This window comes from Gavia stellata, chromosome 5 (genome assembly GCF_030936135.1).
Source record: "Gavia stellata isolate bGavSte3 chromosome 5, bGavSte3.hap2, whole genome shotgun sequence".
Lineage (NCBI taxonomy): Eukaryota > Metazoa > Chordata > Aves > Gaviiformes > Gaviidae > Gavia > Gavia stellata.
In genome coordinates this window covers 57,387,147-57,395,408 of record NC_082598.1, presented here as the reverse complement: position 1 = coordinate 57,395,408, position 8,262 = coordinate 57,387,147, and positions in this window count along the sequence as shown.

Below are 8,262 nucleotides of genomic sequence, written 5' to 3'. Positions count from 1 at the left end.
TCAGATTTAGAGCCTCAGACACTCCTGAAAAAGGCAGCAAGCCCTCTGAATCCCAACTCATTCAACAGAGAAGCAAAAGAGCACAGACACATTGAAATAAACAGGGACAAATGCCTCCTCCACAGGCAACAAGTACCAGGAAATACTGAGATAGCTATGGGGATACAGAGCTACCCAGATCCTTCTGTGCACCTATAAGCAGGGAACAAGATTTCATCCACATATCCTCCTCTTAACCTGTCAAGCACCACCTTTTCTCCACCATTCCAATCCATCTCCTCTTTTTCCCCAGCCTACATTTGAAGACTCCTTCTTTCTGTACCTTAATAATTAACTCGCACACCTCAACAAACACTTCACTTCAGCAGTCACTCACCTCCATTGCTCAATGCAGAAAACCAGAGGCTGCTGCTCATCAGAGGTCAGCTTCTCTTTTAGCTTTGAAGTGTAAAAGAACTAAAATAACTAACTGTAAATCAACAACTACTACACTTCTTTAGAGAAAAAAAATCCCACACAGAGCAGTCCTATGCTCACTCACACACATCCTCAAATAAGGCAGCAAAGCCTTCCCATGGCATGCCAGTGGCTCACAGGTGCACCCCCTTTGGATACCACCACCTGTGTAGCACAGGTGGTAGGAATCAAAGCCTAAATCACCACTCAGCCACATTTTTGCTGGTTCAAAAAGATAACAGCATCATATCAACAATGCTTTACAGCTGTAATGTTTCTGTGCATGTCTCAAAACAAACCACATATTTTCTTTCTACTGTTTCATTTGCAAGAGTATTAACAAAACCATTTATTTTAAAAGTGAAGAGAGGGGGGCTTTCCTCCCAGGGTTCTAAAAGTCTCCAACCTTCCCTTGAATCTTCTTGGTGCATGATCTAAAGAAAAAAATTGCAAGGCGGCTATAGTTTTCCTTGTGGGAATCCGGTTCCCTTCTCTGCCAAATCTTCTTTTCTTTGTCTCTCCACTGTTTGGTCTTCAGGATTAGCCCAAGAGAGTAAAGCTAATTAGCCCTCTTCTTCCTGCACTCTAATTCCTATCCAACGTACTCAGTCTCAGACACTTCCCTTATACTTTTCCATGCTTTCTGACGTGGAAAACTATGGTAACGTAAGAATTTGATATTTCCTTAAAATGTGTGTTTTGTTAGCATTGACGCTTTTAACAACATGGTGAAGATACCACATCAGCTATAATTAATATTCATTTCCGCTCTACGATGAGTGTGAAAACACTGACAAAGCAGCAGCACTAGAGAAGGCAGTGAGTGCCACGGAGCAGCACGTGCCCATTTCTCTGCAGTTCTCATCACATTAGAGAGGCTGGGCACTTCTTGCCTACAAGTACACAGGTGTGTACACTGTGTTAGGGCTTGATGGATTTTTCGCTGGAAATTGTCTCCTGGAGTGACTGAGAAGGGGCATCTTTAAGATGTTTGGGAACAGCCAGTGTTTTACAACTCTGAAAGAAATCAACACAGTCTATCAGGAGTCAGCAGAGAGATTTCCATTGGCAATCAGGAATGCCATTAAAAACATTTTGAAAAGCATGAGTAGAATCCCATTTTCATTACCTCAGTAATCCTGGAAGGAGGAGAAGCCAAGAAACTTGTATGTTTAAGATTTCAGTTACATAATTTCCTTCATGTTTCACAAGAGACAATTCTGCTTGCTTTTTTCCATGTAGTATGAGAGCCAAAGTTTTCCCATGCATTTCATTCCAAGTTTCTTCTCTATTTTATACCTTCATTAGTATATGACCTTTGTGGTTATATGTGGTTGTACACTACGGTCCATTGCACTGTACTATGTATTCTCACTTTTAAGACTACCATATGAAAAAAGGTCATGGATCTGTTTTAAAAGAAATTGTAGAGTGAGCTGCAGATACAGACACGCGATACGCAGTTTGAATAGCAGGCATCCTATGCGTTGTTAGCAAAACTTATCTTCAGTAGCAGTTCTGCTCCTTCAAACAAAAAACTGAGTTTCTGAAGTTACCTCTTACCACCTACTTCTCTTCTCTTACTATCTATATGCTTATCTCATTAATATAGAGGTTATATGGTTGTACACGTGTTCTGCTGTTTCTACTTTAAAAAAAAAAATAAATTTTGGATATGTGACATAGTAGGAAACATGGTAGAAAGTACCTGTGGTTAGGCTGAAAACCAGCAGTGTTTGGACTGGCTTCATTTTTATGCAGAGCACGGTGGAAAGGCACTCAGGAAAGTGCCTCAGGAGCTGAAGCCTCTCAAGGCCTCTCTTCTCCAAAGACTCTTGTAGTGTTACTCCTTATATAAAAGGAATAGGTCTATATCTGAAATACAGCCACCTACAGAGGGAACAAGGGCAACAGCTAGAATACAGCAATTCCTGATAAGAAAACATTGGCAGAACAAACCCTTCTGTATTAGTGGTTTGTACATGTTAAAGTTCAGCAAAATAGATTTCATGCAGACATCTTTCAATTGTACTTGATAAATTGTTACATAGACCTTGACTAGCATTCACAATTATTTTGTCCTTCAACTTCTTTGATATTGACTCACACCTTTCTGCTTTACCTTGTTTTCTCTACTGTTTTCAGTACCAATGCCCAACAGAGCTCAGGGTCTCTTTGTTTCTCCTGTGTATCCTTTTGTTCCACACGTCAAGGATCACCACAAACTACATCAGTGTCCTTTAACAAGTAACCTGTTGCTCACCATCTTGTGGTTTGAAATTCTGAAAGTGAGAGATGACTGTTGTCATGCCTGTACCACTTCCTTTCCGAACTTGCCTCACTCTTGAGGAATCCTTTTATTCTGGGAGCAGAAACAGGAACTTGTTCAATTACAAGAAATTTCTCCACCATCAAATTAAATGTAAGTCTTCTACCACCACCAATACAAGTATTTACATTCTTTTAAAAACCACTGCTACACTGAGGTATGTCCACCCCATTAGTGGCTTCCAGTTGTCCCTGAATTATGGTTTGACCTAATGTATTTACTTGACTTTTTTTTTTTTTTTTAAAGCACTGCACCAGAACAGGATGTCCTACAAGAACTGGCAGTGAAACCTGCGATCATTAAAAATCCAGTGCTACATTTTGCAACATTTTTAATGAATCACTGGATAAATATTTGGCCTGAGCATGATTTCTGCAAGCTTGAATTGACTTTTCTCACCCTATTTTCTTGTTCCTTGATGCTTTGATCTTCTGTAAGAGGAAGAATGGACCATAAAAACACTTAGACAGATATTCTGGCTTCACAGAACATGTTTTTTCCATTTTGACAGTTTTAGTAAGGTTTCTGATTTCTTGAAGAACTGTAAAAAGAGAAACTGTGATTTCCCAAAAAAGAAAAAAGAAAAACAAAAGAAAGATATCCAAAAGAGTTATAAAAGAGATTTGAGGGTATTCCAGTTAAAGTTCACCATAACAAGTATCTCAAGATATATGTTATGAAATAGACATAGGCTCTATAAAGAATAGCTGTAATTGTACACTGAAAATGAAGGCTTTTTATACTGTCATAAAATTACAGCTAAAAAGATCTACAATGAATGCAGAAAGGTTTGCTGAGGGTGGAGAGGGAAAATATGAAATATATGAAACAGATATTAAATAAGATAAACCCAGAAATTAATCTTAAAGTTAGAAAAATGGAAAGACAGCTCAAACTGAGAGGAAAAGCACTGTGCTGCTTACAAATCCTACAACTGTGAGTTTAGTTTTCTACTAATACCAAATACCATTTATTCTTATTTTTCTCTGTAGAGTGCCAAAATTGTCACTAGTTTTTATTGTTGACTAAGCTATCAAAGACTATATAGAAGCATAGAATCATTTAGGTTGGAGAAGACCTTTAAGATCATCAAGTCCAACCATAAACCTAACACTGCCAAGTCCACCACTAAACCATATCCCTAAGCACCTCATCCACGTGTCTTTTAAATACCTCCAGGGATGGTGACTCCACCACCTCCCTGGGCAGCCTGTTCCAATGTCTGACAACCCTTTCAGTGAAGAAGTTTTTCCTAATATCCAGCCTAAACCTCCCCTGGCACAACTTGAGGCCATTTCCTCTCGTCCTATCACTTGTCACTTGGGAGAAGAGACCAGCACCCACCTCGCTACAACCTCCTTTCAGGTAACTGTAAAGAGCGATAAGGTCTCCCCTCAGCATCCTCTTCTCCAGACTGAACAACCCCAGTTCCTTCAGCCGCTCCTCATCAGACTTGTGCTCCAGACCCCTCACCAGCTTCGTCGCCCTTCTCTGGACACACTCCAGTACCTCAATGTCTTTCTTGTAGCGAGGGGCCCAAAACTGAACACAGTATTCAAGAAGCCGTATCACAACTAAACTATCCGCTGTGCGCTAGGAAGAAAACAACTACGATGATAAAAATAAATGTCTATCATACGTATGAGAAATGTACATATACTTTTTAAAAAAACCAAACTTCCCTACAGATATTCCAAGTTTTCTGATTGCCAAGGTAATAGCTTTGATGAGGACCAGCAAGGCAGTGAAGAAAATGTGGTTTAAGGTTTCTTCAGTTATTTCTTTTCTTACTGAGACACATTAAAAGGCACATTTCTAAACCAACGTCTTACAAACTGCTCACACATTCGTACACTTTTCTGTAATGTAATTTGATATAGCCAAACGATCATTATAGTCTCAGAAAAAGTTAATACCCAACACTTGCATGCAGTTTTAGTTTTCAGTTTCACAGCTTAACTTTGTCAAGAGGTTTTCAGTTTCTTGATTAAATAGTTTGGCCTCCAAGTTATGTCTGAGGGTCTTGCTTTTAATACATGCCTTTGCAAAAGAATCTTTAGAGAGAAGAATCAGACACACACAGTGACCCAAGGTTTTTAAAAAAGCAGCAACTTTTCTCTTGATACCTACACATAACTAAAAGATCGTACATCTTAAAAGCTGTACAGGTACAACCCCAAAACTAAAACCATCAGGATAAGTGTTCATATCTAGCAACTGCTGATCCCCTGTCCTGGCAGGTAAGAATCCATGGATTTCATGGAACTGTCTGTCAAGCATACCCAGCAAGGCCAGCGCCTTTACCCATTGCATATCCAACACGAATTTTCTGTGATATGAACCATTTCCTCTGGACCTCAAGGTGCAACATCTAAAGTTGTTCCAACAAAGACCAAATGATCATTTGCAGCAAGGAGTAACTCAACCTCATAAATTGCATTAGTCTTAATGAGATATGAGGTAGGGTTTGGAGGGGTCAGTAGAAGATGGAAGCAACTTAAAATTGCAGTGAGACAAACATCAGTATTCATCAACACACAGAGGTCTCATGACATGAACAGCAGTGCTTGATTTTGTTTAATGTTGACTGCAACTCTCAGATAAATAAAGTAGGAACATAAAGCTGTGAAATTTATCTATCTTGTCTGCTACTCTCAGTTAGAGAATACCAACACTCCTTGTTCTTTTGTAGAAAGAATGTATGACCTAAGAGGAATGAGTACCAGGGGGAAAAAAAGGCACTTAAAGATAGTGTCTTTTTATCAGTGACAAAATATTTGTCTCCCCTTTCTTGAGAAGTTTAGAAAAGTGCTGTTTTTTATCCTTTCAATAAATATTTTTCTCTCTCTCCATTCAGACTATTAAAAATGATAAGAGGAATATAATACAACTTTAAATGAGAGTTTATAGATCACATGCTTTATGACAGCTGCTTTTATTTCACTTTAGATTAACAAAGCCTTTATGTAGAGACTTTGGAGCTGACCTTACAAAGCAGCAATACCATTAGCCCTGAAGCACATGTTTCCCATTTAATGTTTCTGAGGTAACGTTCTTTGTGAAAGTGAGAGAAATGAGAACGCAAACTTGCAGGAAAAATAAAAGTCTGAGCGTCCTCCTTTTGAACAGAATTAAAGTCAGTTTGGACACTTGAAAATATGAAGTGAGAGGCCATGGCCTTACAAAGAGTTTCTCAATGTGATCCCAAGAGTTCCAATGTTCAGCTTTCCTTTAGTATGCCATAGCTCATTGTCATTTCCTCTCAAGAGGCTGAACATATTTTGCCATCTCAATTTGAAGTGAAAGGTCTCGCTTACATCAATGTTATTTCAGTTTTAACCAGCATTACTCAAACGATTTATAAGCATACCCAAGCAAAAGAGCACTGTTGTAGTTACAGCGAATGAACCCAACAGAGTTATTCTGGGGTACGGCAGAAAGGAATTTGATCTGCCATATTTGCAAGAGCCATGAGTTACTATTATGCATGAAAATGGAACTGATCTTAATGACATTTTACCATTGTCATGTTCTAGTGGCTCAATGCAAGAAGAGGAATGTACTTGCTTTTTTCTCTATAAGCTTAGCAGTGTCTACACACAAGTCCTCCATCCTGCTTTTGTTCATTACCTCCATGCATTAAAGCCTGTTCAGTATTCTTCAGCTACTGTCACAGTTACAATCTTATGCTTAAAACTCTTTCTACACTCTTATCAGTTGGTGAATCTGAATAGCTGCAGACTAGAGTTTACAAAGGTTCAAGGTGAACTCAAAAGAGACTGACAAACACAGCAAAGAGCTGGACAACGGCACATTTTGGTAGCCAGTGGATGCTTTGTATATATGGGACCTCGCCAAAGAAAAGAAAAATTGAATGCACAAGAAAAGGACAAAAACTGTATGATTTGGAGAGGAAGTTGACAGATTCAGTGCCAAAATTCCTGTCTATGCCAGTGGAAGTTGGATCAAGGTTCCTGTAAACATATGGCCTTTCACTCAAAGCAAGTCTCCCCTTTGAAACACACTTCTGCAAAGCCTTCCAACAGTAACGATGCAGGATTTGCTGGAGCTGCAGCCAGGTTCCAAAGCCCAGAGATCACCCGTGAACTGTTATCTGGGATCAGCTTAGAATGAAGACAAGGGACTTTCTTTTCTATTTTCTTATTTTTTTTAAAAAGAAAGCAGACAAAGAGTTTGTTTGTTACATCCACGTTTAAGCACTTAAATTCATAATTCTAATTCAAAACTGCAACATTTGTCCCTTCCTACTGACTCAAATAAGAATTCTTGGATGCTGAGCACTTCTGGAAATTTGAGATGTTATTTAGGGGGCAAGGCAACAAAGGAGCAGACTACTTGGAGCATCCCTCTGTGACACTCTTGTACTAAGCCTCAGAAGTTCCAGCTGCTTTTCGTCTTGGGACCAATGTTAATTTTCAGAAAGACTCACCAGCAGCTGCACAGTACCTTTTCCTAATCTTGCAGATAGTCTGAATTTACATTCCTGATATCAGATCCAAATAGACACAGAGGTTTTCTAAGGCTCCCAAAAAAGAAGCATGTTTATTTTAAACTTACACTAAGCAAAGCTGTACAGTCTTACTATTTGTTTCACCAAGTCCATTTCCTCACACTTACATATACTTGAGATTCAGGTTAGACTCCTCCAACCAATAAACCAGCCAACAAACAAACCAGAGTCCTTCTCCTACATCACCCAGTCTAATAATGTCTTTCAGTTCATAACTTCTGCCTTACTTTGTGGTGCCTTTTCCTCACTAGTGCAACACATGGTCCTGTTCTTCTGGGCCTGCAGACATACAGCACTCCCTCATGTAAAAGGACGACATATGCTTGCACTCTTGCCTTTCAGTTTGGGCACGATTTTTTTCCCCTTTCTTTTTTGCTTGTTTTGGGGTGTGGTGTTTTTGGTGGGTTTTTTTTTTTTAGTTTTTTTTTTTTTATACTGTGTAAACCCAGTATTGGGGAAGAAGGAATAACAAAATCATGCTCATATGACATTTTTGCCAACAGATAGCTGGTATTCCTTGGCAATATTCCATGTAAGAAATTACCCTCTGCCTGTACAACCCTCAGTTTCCTCTGACATATTTAACTTCTTACTCTAAACTGTTGGCTTGCTGTGTTTCACTGTTGACATAGCTGCAGTGAAACAACTCCAATGTCTAAATTTGTGTTTCAGTAAAGTTAGGTACGTTCAGATCCACGAAATCTGGAAGGTTAAACACTAGGAATAAAAGTCACTCATGTGCAAGGGCAGACTTAAGTACCCAATATGTCTTATTCAAATTACACTCTGAATTACCACATCATCCTTGTACCAAGGTCCAAAAAGGCCATTTTCAGCACATTACAGTCCAACACACAATTTTTCTACCCACTTTTTGTCCATGATTAAATACAAACTGTGGGCAAATCCCCTCTTCCCTTTCTTTTTCTTCCCTTTGTTTTCTTTA